The 16,969-nt window shown below is 32.0% G+C and overlaps 1 protein-coding gene across 1 annotated transcript in view; it reads left to right on the top strand.

Moving 5' to 3' along the window:
- The first annotated feature begins 269 nt into the window (after positions 1-269).
- CNTN5 (contactin 5) overlaps positions 270-16,969 on the top strand; it is a 1,285,703-nt gene continuing 1,269,003 nt past the window's right edge. Inside the window, exons 1-2 of the mRNA XM_037841191.1 lie at positions 270-347; positions 434-545. The gene's annotated coding sequence lies outside the window, so the exon portion shown is untranslated. The remainder of the gene's footprint in view (positions 348-433; positions 546-16,969) is intronic.

Here is a 16,969-nt window from a genome sequence, read left to right on the forward strand (position 1 = left end):
ACGAGGAGAGAAACATACAAAACCCTTCTTGAGGCAAACGGTCCTTTAAGCCCGGGGATATGCTAAATTAACCTTTTCAGTGAGAGGCAGTGAGGCGCTGGGTTTGGGCGACGGCGACAGCGCGAGCGAGCGGGGTGGGGCGAGGGACCGCTCAGATAGGACACAGCCAGTCAGAGGCGCGGGGCGCGCGGACGCATTGGAGGAAAACACTCGCGCCCCAAACACACCAGCCGGAGGAGGCGCCGCACCTACTTCCCAATATAACCAACTACCGAGTAGGGGAGCGTAACTGCGAGCAGGCAGCAGCCAAAGTGCCATTAAAGCACCGGGCGGAAAGGATGCGTTACGTGGGTCCCCTCTTCAGGGAGAGGCAGGAAAAGCTGGAGGATTTCCTCTGAATGATTACAAACTCTGCAATTCTCTTCTGCCACAGGCGGAGAAGGACCTAAGGAATTGCTCCATTTGAACTGTGTCGACTGGCAGGAGGATGGGAGACTGGAATTGAGAGTCACAGAGGAAGGACAGGGGAGTCTGGCATTTCACTGGTAAGTGGCTGACGTTCCTTTGCCAGTGACTGCTTTCCATGATTGTGCACTTTGTCTCCCAGCCACTTACGATTTTTTGACAAATTGGCTGCTACAAACCCATCCTTTCTTGCCATGTTGCCAGAATGCAAAAACTCTGATACAGCTTTTACTTTTTCTTTTTTTTTAACATGCTATTTTTCTCTGCTGAGATTTTTTTTAATGGGATTTTATGCCAGAAAAGTTGAAGCAAGAGTAAATAAAACCCAATTGTGCATCTCATAATGTAGCCAAAAATAAGAATAAACAGTTTCCATAACTAAACTGTGAGGTGATAAATGTCAGGAGAGGGTAAGAATTTTTCTACAAAAGAAACTAAATGTTCAGAAGACAGGATGCTGCTCTCAGGTCCTGGATGTATGCCTTATGATTGAGCAACATATGTTTGAAAATTGACCCCAAAATTCTGTGTGCATCTGGCAGTGCAAAAACTTGTTCAAATTCAGTAGGTATGTTCTCTATAAGTGGAATTCTACGAAGTTGGAGAAACTGAGGAAAATAATGTCTTGTATTGTACTGAGCTTTTTTCTGAATGATGTATAGGAATGTGATAGATTAAAAAAAAAGGATATAGAAATATGTTCAGATATCTTTGATTTTTATTGGGACAAGTGGTAGAGAATGTTAATGTGCACTTATATGAACATGGTGTGTGATAAATCAAGAATTATTCTGACAACCTAAAAAAATTAAGATTTAACTAATTTTATTTTGGAAAGAATAAGAATCCATTAAATGTTTTACAAATATTTTGTTTTTAAATTTTACAACTCTTCTAGCATAAAAAATACAGTTCATTTTGCAAGTTAAATGCTGATTTGGAAGCAAAAAAAACTTTTAAACTGTTGTTTGTGCAATGCTTTGCCTACATTCAATTCATCTATTTGTTGCTTATTATTATTTTTTTAAAGGAAAAGTATTTAGAGATACCATAGTTCATATTCTCAATTTTAACTCTGGAAATAATGATGAAAAAAGTAGATGTTTATTGAGTTACCGGCATTAAAAAATACAGAAAATAAATATTGGGTCAAATTTTAAAATTAGTAGAGGAAGTAAAATTGATTGCTATTCAATTACGGAAGAGTTACAGATGTACTTATGACCATCATAGCAAACATAGAGGAATTCATCATGATTATTGTCACCCTGAATATAAAGGAATTAGTAATGATTAGGTCACTACTTTTTCGAAGTACCTATAGTCAATTTTAAGTAACTTACACGTTTCTTTGCATAATTTCTTATTTCATGTTCAAATCATTCTTTTTAAAAGTTCTGTGTGGACCTCTATATTGAATCTCAAACTGGACAGGTATATGTTTGCTCTGATTCAAATAGAAAAAAAACAATATGACTATGTAAGAATATGGCAAATAAAACAAACGATTACAAAATAAAATGTTAAATACAAAGACCACCAAATCTAGTCAAGGACACAAAGTTAAAGGTTAAAAAGAAAATGCAATGTTAAAAAAAACAGAATTCAGAAAGTAACTTAGCTGAAGTGTGGTGAGAATACTTAAAGCACTTTTGAAAAAAGGAGGTCGTGAAATGTATATTACAATATTAGTGCCATTGTTTTTGTGCTGGGGGCTGGAAGAAGCCATTAAATTGTTTTTATTTAAAACTTCTGAAAACTGAGAAGTTGAGTAGAAAAACTGCTGATTTTCATTTTTCTTTGATTTTTATAGGCAACTAACTGGATAGAAAGTTAGAATTATTAAAAGTTATAAAAAAGAACACCCCCACTATTGTGATTAACTAAATGCCAGATTTTGTTTATAAGTTGCAAGGCACATGCACTCAGGTTGCTTTTGGAAATAGATTCTGAAAAGCTACATTGTGGGATACTTTAATGTTTGATTGAAATAGCTGACCATTGCCAAGGTGAATAATATTTCAACTGTTAGGTGGTTTAACATCCTTATTAAGTTAGGAAGCCTAACTAAAATCAAACCAAGAACATAAATATAGGGTATGTTCATTTAAGAATCATTACAAATTAGTTGCTCTTGAAATTTTACTTTAAATTCATGTTTCCAATTAAGTAAACTATCTATTAGAAATGTACCAGGTTTGACAAATATATATTTATTTAAATGTCTGTTTGCTTAATGGTTTAGAAAGCATTCCCCACCTTTAGAGTCAAGGTACAGAGTACGCCGTTTGAAAGTAAAGCTGACTTAGCAGTAAAAACCAGAGGGTGTCAGTAAAGGGAAGAGGGCTCTCTGCATGAAGGAATTAAGGGTATGCTTTGCTGGCCAAGTAATTTTGGAGTTTATCTTACTTCTGCTAGATAAAACAAAATGTTTATTTTTGTGAATTTAAGAGGATGAAAATTTTTCTAGACAGCTTTAATGGTGTAAATATTGCTTGACTATATTTAAGGTTAACTGGCAACAAAGTTTTATAGCAGAACTTAGTACCCCTCTAATCCATCAAAAACTGACAGAATTTTATGAGGCTGAGAGTTTAACATACTGTGATCTGCTGAATCCAAAGTTCATTTCTCTTCATGTAAATAGGTCCATACACTTGTATAATTTGGTCCTGGCAAATTATGACTTCAAGAGTTCAGATTTATACATTTCTTTCTTTTTGCTGAAGATACAAATATTAAACAAAAAGAGTTAAGTGTTTCCGGCAAGATAATTTCTTTAAGAGTGCTCTTTAAGAGTGTTATAAGGCTTTGCTAATATGTTACATGAACTTCTTAGCACTTTATAGCAGGAAAGAGGCTGGTCGGAAGCTCAAAGCAGTAGAATCCCTGCAGAGGTCTATTTTCTGAGCATTTGTGATCAAAATTCTACATTAGGGACAGGTACATTTTAAAAAATAATGAAATGTTTAAAACTCCTTAACACTTAAGATTTAGTATTAAAATCTCTTACAAACATTGCTGTATCTCGCTATCCATCTTTTCAATGAATTTTTCTTCTTTTATGAGTTTTGAATATTCAATATCATATTTGAATAATTCTGATAAATGGAATATATTAGTTTACATTTTTTCCAAACACTTGGATGATTATTTTTTTAGTTAATTATTTTCATTAAAATGAAAACAAATTTGGTAGTATTCTTTGATCCAGTGGAAAGAAGAATTTTTAATGGCTTTATTATATATTTACTTTTTAAAAAGATATGGTTTTACAATTAAATTATTATATCTGTTATTTTGCAGCACTAAATTATATCCCTGGACCTTGACATAGTAAGACCATGTATTTAAGTGTGTTTATGTCCTACCCACAAAAAATATTTGCATAAGCTAAATGTGGAACATTGTTATCCATATCATTCCAGAGTATTGCATCTTATAATTTTTACATTATAGCCGCTTTAAACATCAGTTAATAAAACTTAAACCCAAATCAAAATATGGAAGTTCCAATTTTCTCCAGTGCAAGGAAATGGGACTCTAGAAATAACCCATGTGTTACTTCCAAAAACCAAATAAAAATTCTGTCTGTTTTATGGAAATCAAAAAACCAATGAATCCACCATTTTTTCATCTAATGTACAATACAGTGAGGTTTATCAGTTGTGACACGCTAAAAATGATGCTCATTCTTTTCCCATGTGTTTCTTAAGCAGAAATTCCTTCTTAAGCACTATCCTTTTTTAAAGTTCCAAAAATGTTTCATTAGGTGCATTTAACAATACAAGTGCAAACTTTATGTATTTTCCTATTCTTCTCAGCAGCACCTTAGAAAGCCACAATGAACTAAATAACTTGCTTCCTTGTGGATCCTATTTTTTATTTATTTTTTAACAAATGCACTTCACTACCAGGTCTGACAAGACTTGCACATTTCCTCTTATGTCAGTTATGGTTCTAAATATTTCATATACTCATTTGCAAAGACCAAAAAAGTTGAAATTTTCTTTGAAAGCAAGGAAGTAATGCTTTCGTATGTGCTTTCCACCAGGCATATCGTTATAGCTATCCCAATTATTGAAATTATGAAAATTATCCCAATTTTAAGCAATTGTGTTTGGGGCAAAAAGAAAAATGAAAGCATTTCATTTATCTGAGTGACCAAAAACTCTCTTTTGTGACTGCTGACTGGAAAAGTATAACTATATACATAAACATTTTGAGGGGAGTAGGAATCTACTCCGTATCATTCTTATAGGTGTTAAATAATGAGGAAAGAAATAGTCTCATCTTCCAATAAGATTCAAGAGTAACAGCATGGGAAGCTTAGGAAGAGGAATTTTGCTGATCACTAGGTAATAAGTAGTAGACTGAAATTCTCTTCTTTTTGATAGCTATAATACTGGCCAAAACATTACCATGAGGCAAAAACAAACAAACAAACAAACAACAAACTAAGGCATTTTATTGAGGGAAATATTATAATAGGATAACAATAGTAATAATGTGTCTAGATCCTTAACCAGATCTTTTCATGTATTTTCCCAAATATTTCATTAGTTGCAGGAGTTTTTATTTATGAGACAAATAGCAGAGAAATGGTATATTGATCTGGTGAAACATTAACTTTTAAGTATATAAAGTTACATCTTTATTTTATACAATAATTTACATTTCAGTGATGCAATGTTTGCTGAGACACCATTCTACTTAGCATATAAAAAGTACAAAAATAAATCCCTAATGATTAAAATGAGGACTAATTGGAAGAGACAGGTGAGTGACAGTAGATATTTTTAAAAGAATTTTAGTTTTCTAGAAGGGATTTTTAAAGAATTTAATTGGCATTCCACATTCATTAAATTTAATCAGAAGGTTTCCTGGGCACTTGAACAAACTTAAGTGCCCAAAAATGTTTCTGAGAAAATTATGTAAAGTCTTATTTTAATATGTTAGGTTTTATTTTGGGATTTTCCTCTTCATAGTCTTCTCTAAAAGATATAGACTAACTTGATCTTGGCTCCCATGTTGCAAAATTAATGAAACAGGTTTGTTAATGACAATTGATTTTTCCAGTTTTGAGTATTTTCAATGATAAGAACTTCAAATTTACAGCATTTATAATAGATTTGAAATCTTAAGTTTCATAATTTAAGTGAACACTCTCTTCTGCCTCTTTTAATGTGGTTATCCTGATAGCACTGTGTGAGCTAGTGAATGAGAATTCCTGATGCTAAAATAACTATCTCATTAATAGTCAGCACAAATTTCATGAGTTATTGATAATAAATGAATTATGAGGGCATTGAAAAAAGTAATAGAATAAAACCATTTAGTGCTGAAAGGAGCCTTACATATCTCCTGTTTTCACATATTTATATAAAGACTAATAAACCAAGATGCAAAGTGGTAAAGTGATGTGTTCAAGATTGTACATAAAGAAAAAGAAAGAATTTGAACATTGTTTTTTTAAATTTCTAGTTCAGAGCTTTTTTGTAGTATATACCCTTTTTTACTATGAAAATATTTTTATATTTTTTAAAATAAAAATTAAGAAATTTTATGTAATTCCCTTGTTACCATTTTTATGTTAATGATTGAATATCAGTAAAACTTTGTCCTTTAAGATTACAAATTTAGAATCCAATTATATTAATACAGAGAAAAGAGCTGTCTCCCAAATCCTTTTATACCAAGAACTGCAAGTCCAGAAAATTTAACTGATGTGAAAATGAAAATTTTCATGATGAACTTAGTGTGTACTCAATAGCTAAATGGAATAAAAAAAGTTTAAAGTTTTTAAACTAAGTTTCAGTTAGGAAACCTAAGAATCTTTTGGAGTATCACAATCAAATAGGAAAAGGAACGTGAGTGATCCTTTTTCACTTTATACTATATATTTAAGGCACCATCCATTTCCTTGATTAATACTTTTTTTTTCCAGATTAGCAGTTCTGTTTCAGGAATAAATGTTTAATGGGGCATGAAATGAAATAGAAACTCAACTTCAAAAAAGTGGGTGAGAAAATATTCCAATATATTGGCTCAAAATTATATTGTAAGCTTCTTTAGGTAAATAAGAATTTTAGTACATTTGATAACAAAGAATAAAATAAGTCTCTAGAAATATGCACCAATACATTGAGTCTTCAAATTTGAAGAGATCAATTTGTATATAAATGAGAGTTTTACTGTTACAATACTAAAGGAAGTTGATAGAGAATAAATTTGATTCTGTAATAGGATTTAGTCATCATTTTTTCTGAACCAAAGCTCCCTTATGCTTAATTTTAATAATGTAGCATACATTTTAGAATGAATTCATATATTAAAAGTTTTTTAGTCACAAAATACAAAGTTCAATTTATTTCATAATTGAATAACGTGACAAATGTACAGAATAAGTTTATTAAAATAATTAACTCGTATATGTGTTTTTCAGCCTAACAGTTCATTTAAGACTCAAATCCATTCTTTGAGATTGCATCACATGGAAAGATAATTGAAGGATCTGCAGACCTAAACTTAACAAACCATAAAACAGCCATAGCCCAACTCGGGGAAGTTGCTTTCTATATTGCTGGAGTTTATCGAACAAAGTTATTTTTATGGATGTCTTCTCTCAAAGCTTCAATTATCAAATTATGACAAGGATTCTTTTTGTTTTGTGGGATGGATTCAAATTTTAAAGCTCTCTTTCCCTTAATGTACTAAATATTTAAAGGTGACCATTCAAGGATAGTTATAGATGAGGTAAAAGACTGTAGCTAAAGAAGATCAATGTGTAACCTGAGGTCTTTTCCACTGTAAGCATTAAGTCAAAAATGTGCAAATATCTAGTAGAAAATGTAAAATGGATTCTCCAGTCCCACTGAGTAAAAGGTCTTTAAATCACTGGCTGAATTCTTCAATATTTTCAAAGAACAATAATCTAAATAGGAAAGAATGGCTACTTGAGTTTTAAGTTAAAATGACCCAGAATTAGTTTTATGAAAATTTACCATATTAACTGTTATAAATGTATAACTATATTTGTTTTTCTGTTCTTTAATGTGATATTTTTAGTATGTACCTTAAATCTTCAAGACTAAAATTAATAAAAAGTAATCTCTTTCACATTTAAAGCTAGTCATATATTACTTCTTTCACTCAAATAGACTACCATGGTGGTTGAAGTACTAAGCAAGAAAATAAAGGGGAATGAGTAGCTCATGGCCTGATGGAGGAAATCGCACATAGAGTGTGTGTAATTCAAAGTGAAATGTGCAGTGATAGAGTTATAGACAGCTAAGATGTACCTGTTCAGTATTTCTCCTTCTGGAGACTTCTGTTATTTTCCTCCTACTGATTCTTTTCCAGCTTGGACTATTTCATGGTAGTGTTGGCTGTCTAATTGTTGCGTTTACTTGCCAGTGGCTAAGTTATTTTTAAGTGACTTTGGCTCTAAGATTCATCCACCTGACCACCTTAAATGAATGCTCTGGTTTTTTTTATATCTCATAATTTAGACATTATTTAGGTACCTTTCTGTGCCTCAGTTTCTTTACATACAAAATGGGAGTAAAACTCTCGTGCAATTATGGTAATATAAAAGAAAAATCAGATACTTTATCATGAGAAAAATAACAGTGTTAGAAATATCAAAAATAAGATGTGAGAAAAAAATTCATTTACCTGGATAGGTATGCAAACCTAGTTGTGGAACTACTTGCTTTTGGATATCTTAAAGAAGTAAGAGATTTACTCCCTAACGATGCAGAGGTGGAAAATTGTCCATCAATCAGGACAAAATTTAATAAGAAATTTATTCTGAGAATCTTGGAAGCACAAGCAGTTATTTGGAGGATGGACTAATCTGACTTCTTAGACAAAGTGAGAAGCAACAGGACTTGAAGGAAGTTTTATTTATGGATTTTCAAAGATTCCTTTTCAATGGAAGGAAAGGAAGGCAGAAAAGATCTAGATATGTAGAAGAAAGTAGGAAAATGGATTAATGTAAAGAAGGAACTCTTAATAATTCGAAGACAGAAGTTATAATATGTAAAATGAGGAAATTTGGAAGATTTTGAGAGACAAACTGAAGAATTGGGATTTTGTTCAAAAGCAAGAGGCTATTTAAAATAAGGGTGAAAGAAAACTCAGGCTTGGAACCAGGAGACTGACAATTCAGTCCTAGTTTTCTGCCTTACCATGACTTGGAAAAATCATTTTCCTTCTCTCCTTCAGTTTATTCATCTCTCAGGGAAAAGTGTTAAAAATCAGTGAACTTAAAGAATTTTTCAAATTTAGATCCACTGTAATTTGCTGACTTGTGAATAAGTTGTGTTGTTTTTTTTGATGCATTTTTATTGAGATATTTTCAGACACCATACAAACCATTTGTATGCAATCACTGGCTCACATTAGCATTACATAGTTGTGCATACAACCCCGTGATCAATTTTAGAGCATTTTCATTGCTCCAGAAAAGAAATAAAAATAAAAAAGGAAACCTAAATCCTCCCATACTCCTTATCTCCCCCATTACTGTGGTATAGTACATTTGTTATTGTTGATGAAAAGTATTAAAATATTAACTGTAGTCCATAGTTTGCAATAGGTACATTTTTTCCCCATATACCCCTCTATTATAAACTCCTTATATTAAGGTCATACATTTGTTCTAATTCATGAAAGAACATTTTTATATTTATACAGTTAATTATGGACATTGTCCACCACAAGATTCACTTTCCTTCTGGTGACATACATGATGCTGAACTTCCCCTTTCCACCACACGCACACACCATTAAGCACTGTTAATTATTCTCACAGTAACATACTACCATCACCTCTGTCCATTTCCAAATGTTTAGTTTCAACCTCATTAAACATTCTGCACGTATTAAGCGACCAACCCCCATTCTTTAGCCTCATTCTATATCCTGGAAACCTATATTATGTATTTTATGTCAATGAGTTTCCTATTATAATTAGTTCAAATCAGTGAGCTCATACAATAATTGTCCTTTTGTGTCTGACTTATTTCACTTAACATAATGTCCTCAAGGTTCATCAGTGTTGTCGCGTGCTTCAGAACTTCATTCTTTCTTACTGCCGAAGAATATTCCATTGTATGTATATAACACATTTTGTTTATCCACTCATCTGTTGATGGACACTTGGGTTGTTTCCATCTTTTGGCAATTGTGAAAAATGCCACTATGAGTCTCAGTGTGCAAATGTCTGTTTGTGTCCCTACTTTCAGATCTTCTGAGTATATCCCCCGCAGTGGATTGCTGGGTCACAGGCAACTCTATACTGAGCTTCCTGAGGAACCGCCAAACCATCCTTCACAGCGGCTGTACCATTTTTCATTCCCAACAGTAGTGAATAAGTGTTCTAATTTCTCCACATCCTCTTCAACACTTGTAGTTTCCCATTTAACAGTGGGCATTCTAGTAGGTGTGAGATTAAGTAATAAGGTTTTGATGAAAAGGAAAATTGAAAGAAACAGTTTCATGGGTTGACAGCTGTGTCTAGGATGGACTCCACCAAACTGAGATGAGAGAGGAGACCATATCCATGGCACATGGGTATTAAGAGTTAGGATTTGTAAGGATTTGTTAGAGTTAGGATTTGTCATCCTGATTTAAAGGCTTCCCCATGTGTTTCTCTGAGCAATAATCTTTCTGAGCTTCTGTTTCTTCCTCTGTAAAAAGGATAGTATTAATGACTACCTCATAGTTCTTTCTCTTTGTAGCAAGGAAACAAAATTATTTTCTTCATTCTTTTAGATATAGATGTGATGCTTGCAAAACCCCCTTTTTTTTTAATTTTTAGGTTCAAGATATATTTCATGGCAGAAAAAGCATTTGAATTTTGTGTACTCATACATGGGTATGGGAACTCCAGATTGAAAATATGAAAAAAGTCTCTTCTTTTCTTGGCACAATCTGTATATTCAAATACACTTTGCTTATAGTGACACATATCTTTTCTTGGTTTTAATTTTACCTGCACATGGTGAAAGAGATTGCCTTTTTTTGGTTCTTTTTGGGTCTTTGTTATTTTGTTTGTTTGTTTTTGTTGCCATTGCCTGAAAAAGGAAGTCTTTATTGCCCCTTTACAAAATCATTTAGAGTATAGATTGTATTTGGTAATAGAATAAGATCTTTCAAACATCATTTTTGAATCCTGTGTAACAGCAAAATGGTATAGACTGTATTCATTTGAAAATAATAATTTCTTCCAGTTATTTTCTTCTTTCACTTTTATTATATGCTTTACCACCATGACAAATAAAGTTATCTTGTGAAAGAGACTTTTGTTGTAAATATAATGTGTAATGTTAATTCATTAAAAAATATTTTAAATTGTGAATTGTCGTTGGATTTTAGAACAAAACAAGATTTAATATCAGTTTGCAAAATTTCTGCAGATGTTTTTCTATAAAGAGTTATTTGGATATATTACTCTGTTAGTTTTTTTGCTTGACTACCTTGGCTATAACAGTTGGTACAAAATGAATGTGTTTCATGATTTGTCAGGTAATCATGTACCACTTTAAATATTATATCCATTGGATTTGTACCACCAATCAACCTCTACTGCAAATGTTTACTGATTTTTCTACTGTTGTAGGAGATTTAATATAGTAGAATGAAATAGGAGAAATACATCTCACAAATAGTCTCTTTCAAAAAAATGTAACATGATTATACTGGGTCTTCAGATGACAAAGGAAAGGTAAAGAAAGCCACAAAGCAGACAGGAGAGGGAGCCAATAGAAAGCAGTTTTGATAAAGTGATTAAATGTATTCATATCATGAGCTACTTAAGAAAAAATGCCTGTATGTAGTTGACATTTCACCTGAAATAAAGGTGTCTTTGTCATTTCTTCATGTATTTGTCTTATAAGATATAAATATGTGGCAAACTTTTCCAGGATGAATGTTGAAATGCCATCAATTCAAAAATATCAAATAGTTGATTGAGTAAATATTAAGTTAGAAGAAAGAAAATGACTTAGTGTCTCATTTCTCATTCCTATTACTTCTGTTTAGAAATTCTGTATGATCCGTTATCTCCTACATAGCAGAAACTTAATAGATATTGAAGAGTTAAGACAATTCTCTTGATTTATTCTTTAAATTAACCACCTTTTCTAAACGTTAATCTGTGTTTCATTAGTTTGCCTTTAGCTAACGTTTATGTAAATTGTTTATCTCAGATAAATTTCCTTTTTATCTGAAGAAACTATTCTACGTTAGTTACTTGTATCCTTCTATTTCAAACATCTAGAGGAATTCAAATTTTCTCATAAGGAAAAAAGAAAACTCAAATATAAATAGATATATCTTATTAATCCAGTTTGCCTAAGTAAAAACAATAGAGACAAATACAGACATAGTTTTAAGGATTGATTTTAAAAGCCTTTATTTTGTAGAGGAACATCTTTGCAGTGATAAAAAAATAATAATTATAATTTTTTTTCCAAACCCCATATGTTAAGAGTGGGATCTTTTCAAAGAATGACTTCACATGTGATCATCAGGTACTTTTGGTTAGAGCACAGATGATCTGCTCTACTGGATGTATTTTAAGCCTGGAAACCACATGATAAAGCAGCTCTCACAAGTAAGAATCTTGATTGAACATCACTGTTGTTCTCATCTCTTTTTTATGCTATTATTATGGAAGTGACAATACGAAGTATAAAAAGAATGTGATGAAAGGTGTATATCTGCCCTGTAATAGTCTCCTAGTTCCACCTGGAGTAGACATCACTGATGGGGTTTGTACATGTCGTCTTCCAGAAAATGTTGTGCCTTTTTTATTCTTAATGTAATTTTTGGATATCTACCTAACAATAAAAACAGATATTTACTTTTCTTTTAACACTGCAGAGTATTCCATGATAAGGAAGGAACAAGTATTTATTTAAATAGATCCCTACTTATACAATTATCCATGTATTTTTCATATGCTAATAGCAATAAATATATGAAGATTCTTTTGTTTTTTCACATAAGTGTGAGTTGATCTAGAAATAGAATTGCTCAGTCAGTGAGAATGTGCATTTAAAATTTTAGTTTATGCTGCCAAATTGCCCTCCATAGGGATGGTAATAATTAACACTCCTTCTAACAGTGTAATAGAATGCCTGTCTCTCCATTCTGTAGCCAACACAGTCTATTACCAAACTTTTGTTCTGTGCCCATCTGAATAGATATAAAATGATGTCTTATTTTTGTTTCAATAAGTAATTGTTATTGCTTACATAGTAACATATTATATTATGTTAACTTATATGTTACTTAAATAATAACATAGGTAGATTTATGTTTAATATTGTGAACAACTTTTTATATATCTGTAAAACATTTTCTACTGTCCATTTCTCAGTTTAGCTCTATTTTATTTTTATCTTTTCCCTGCTCTCATTATATATTAACAGAAACCAAGAAAAAAATAGCAATGATAAGTCGATTAAAAATGATTTGAGGCATTGCCAAATTTTCTAGAAAATAAAATTCACATCTGTGAAACGGCAGAAGTATTTGAAAAAATTGCATTGTCTTCCTTTCTCTCTGTCCAACACATGCATAAGATCCATTGGAGACACAATGAAGAAAAGACAGTTTTACCTAAGTAGAGCAGAAGACTTCAGGTGCAGAAATCTGGACAAATGAGCCCTGCCTTTCTCCACTCAGTCTTCCAAATCGCAACCACCCAACACTGGTTGGTTATTCTTTTCCTGGAATGAATCTCTGGGCTTTTATCTCACTACTTTCTCTAACATGTCCAATAATTCTGTTTGAATAATTTTCCAAAGACACAGTCTTGTCAGGTCATTTCTTTGCTCTAAAAGCTTTAACAGTTTCTACTGTTTGAAGGACACATTTCAGATTCTGCAGTATGTCATTAAGAAGCTTCATAACTGCCCTTTTGGAGCCCTTTCTAGATTTTTCTACATCAATGCACACATTTTAGATTGAGCCTCACTACTACCAAAACTTATCATTAAATTTCCCAGGTCTGTGCATTTTCTCACATTATTTCATCTGCCAAAAATAATCCTTCCTTATATCTCCAGGTAGAAATTACTTTTCTCACCAAGAAATTGCAAGATCTTCAGGAAAGAATGTGTTTTGATCTTTATACAAAATACTTTGCATATCATAAACACCAAAATGTTTATTTAATTATATTGGCCCTTTGTCCAAACATAATGCTCTAAATTACATAATGCTCTAAAGATGTCAACATAGAGAAACACTGCATATGAAACAAACATCATTAGTATAGCATAGCACGTAGTGAGCCCATAGGTTTGGGTCTTCTCCTTGATCTGACAACATCACTAAATCTAATTATTTGTCCAAATTGTCTTTACACAATTCTAATAAAGAAACCAATCATGCTCTTTCTTGAAGAAATTGTGAAATTTTTATTTTAATTTAACCCATTTCTTACTGCATTTTGCTACATCTACATTCTAGGTTAAAAAGCCTGTAACATTGCTTGTTACATCAAAATAGTAGCCCAAAATTTATCTAAGCACTGCTGAAACATGGGCAAATATTTTTCATTTTATACATTATTTGTAATGTTCAGTGTTTTCACAAAACCAAAACTTATTTAAAAAACAAGACAGTTATATATTATAGAAGAAACATATAGGAAAAGTTTATAAAAGATGACATGTCATACATTATGATTGGATTTCAGCACAGATTACACTAAATCACAAGCAGCATTGATAAGTAAATTGTTCCATCTGTAACTAAAGCAAATCATAACTTTAATTTTTATTGTCAGTTATTAACAACTGGGTAAAATGTCATATTTCTTTATCAGATACCAAAGTGATCATAGGATGAGTAAATAATTAATTGAAAACTAAAAAGACATTTCAAGTATCTTTTCAATTTAAAATAGTCTTTTTCAGTTAACTCTCTTGGGGTCTAGTTCAAAATCAAGCATGGTTATTGAGTTCTTAAAAATCATATTTTTCCCATTATGATGTATATTTTGAAAACTGGATTAAAAATAGGTTTCATCAAGTCAGTCATATTCATATAGAAACATCAGTAATAAAAAAATAGTAAATGTGTTTTAGGAGAACAAAGAAAGGAAGGAAAATCCTAGATGATGCAGTTTTCAACAAAGCTAAAGACATTCCCCAGCTTTTCCAATCACTGACTATATTTGAGTCTGGGGACATGCTCTTCCCTCCTTTATTCTTTTTTCTTCTCTCTTCTGTACATTGATATACCATTTTTTTAAACCAATTCTCTGAATAAGAGCTCTGTGTAATCAGTAGGAAATATTGAACTGTGTAAAGGATCCCCGTTTTTTTTTTATTGTTTCCATCACTAGACAAACTTAGAAAAGTCATTCTGCTGTTTATTGTATTATTTTTTTTTCCCTTAGTAGAAAACACTAAAAGTAAGAATGAAATGGAAGACCAAGACTTCCTTTTGATATCAGGGAATAATAGAGAGCTTGCAGGTGTCTAACACAAAGCCACTAGCTGGAGTCGCATACGTCCCAGTGATTTTACAGAATGGTGGTCGGTTACTAAACAAGGGAAAGAACTAATGAATGTGTTTAATTCTGCTGAGCAGTAATTCAAAAGCAGAAAAAAAAAAAAACAGAAACATTGTTGCATTAGCTTCTGTGGTCCTTGTGTGGAGAAACAGGCAACCTGAAGCAATCAGCAGTATCCTATTAAACATTTTAAAGGAATGTTCTTAGCATTCCTAAACGTCTATGAAAGAACTTCAAAGATTTTTGATGCTCAAGAAATGTGTAGCATCTTGGAGTACTAAGAAAAAGAATTAAAACCTCAAACAAGGTTCATGTATCTATCTACATTTGTTCAGTAATTTTAGGCAATGAATTATTGGATGATAGGAGGTTAGGGTGGGGTGTTTCACAAGGCACAAAAACAATCTGATAAAAAAAATCATTTAGTAGATAATCTGCTCCGTGGCAGAGGGATAGGAATTTGGCACTTGGGGACACCATTACCAAGGTGCCACTTAGATGGGTGGAAATGCTGGAGAAAATGTCAAAATATGATAAAGTGACAAAAAAACATGAAAGTTTTGAGAGAAAATTAAGAAAAAAATAATGACTAGAATCACAACCATTTTATTTGTTTCTTTATCTTTTTTTAATCCAAATATTATACTTAAAAACTCTCAAAGACTGAACACATAACTTAAATTATTAGTTATGGCAAAACTCCTATACTAAAGTTCTTCATAAAAATAATTCTGTATATTAAAGGCATTATATAAGATGTAAGATAAATATTGCATCTGCCTGATTAGCATAATACTGATATTTGCTATTATTTGGTGCACATTATTTTAGGCTTTATGTTTATCAGCTCCTTGCATTTCTTTATGTCTTTGCATTTGCTTTTAAGTCTTAAAAGCTTGAAACCATAAAATTTCAAAGAAAAGAGAAATTAAATAAATATTAAGTGTTCATGTAAAAATGAAAGTAAAAAATGAGTACAATTCAAATCAGGCTAGGCCTATTTGCTGTTTAGTATTTAGAAGACAAGGTGATATTTGGATGGCTCAAACACATTTTTAAATATTAACAGTGTATCAAGTTTAGTCTGAACATTTTATGCATAGAGCAAAGTCTCAAAATATCCATTATTTAAATGGTTTGACTGATGCATATATAGGGATACTAAATTGCAAAATTGTGTAAGGTTTTAACCACCTTTTATGGCAAAAGAAAAAAGAGCCACCAGAAATCTGAAGTATTTAACATTAACATTTCTTTGGTCACAATATTAGGGTTTTCTATAAAATAAAATTTTAAAAACTGTAAAAAAATATAATTAATGCCCTTCAAGATAATAATGACAGCAGCAATAATAATAATAACAAAACAATGGGAAGAAGATAAAGAAGAACGGGAAGAAGATGAAGAAGGAAAAGAAGTAGCAGCAGCAACAGGAGTAGAAGGGGGGTGGGTAGGAGAAAGAGAAGCAACAGCAGCAGCAAAACATGGGAGAAGCTAAATCAAATCTATACAGATAAAAAATGTAACTTTGTTTTAACTTGAACTACTCTCCTCAAATCTAGAATTGTTTCCATTTATTCAACAAGAACACAGAGCTGAGTAAGACATGAACCTGCCCTGGCCTTGATGCTTCAGTGTGCTGCTTTATACTTCACTGGGTAGATATTTACCATCAGGAACCAACTCCATGAACTTCTTTTTTCATTATTTCAAAATTTACCTTCATATTAACATATTTCTTTCTTTCTTTCTTTCTTTTTCTTCCCCCTTTTGTCTCAAAAGAGGAAGTGCCTCTGTTCCTTTTCAAAACTTCTTTCTACATCTGCTTTTGTTCACATCATTCTTCTCTGTTTTAGGACCTCCAACCCTCAGAGTTTTCTGTCTCTCTGGTATCTCCAGTCTCTCCACTTCTATAGCCTTCTTTCTTTTGGCTTCAAACATATACAACCTGGCCCAATACTAAAA

This window comes from Choloepus didactylus, chromosome 6 (genome assembly GCF_015220235.1).
Source record: "Choloepus didactylus isolate mChoDid1 chromosome 6, mChoDid1.pri, whole genome shotgun sequence".
Taxonomy (NCBI): Eukaryota; Metazoa; Chordata; class Mammalia; order Pilosa; family Megalonychidae; genus Choloepus; species Choloepus didactylus.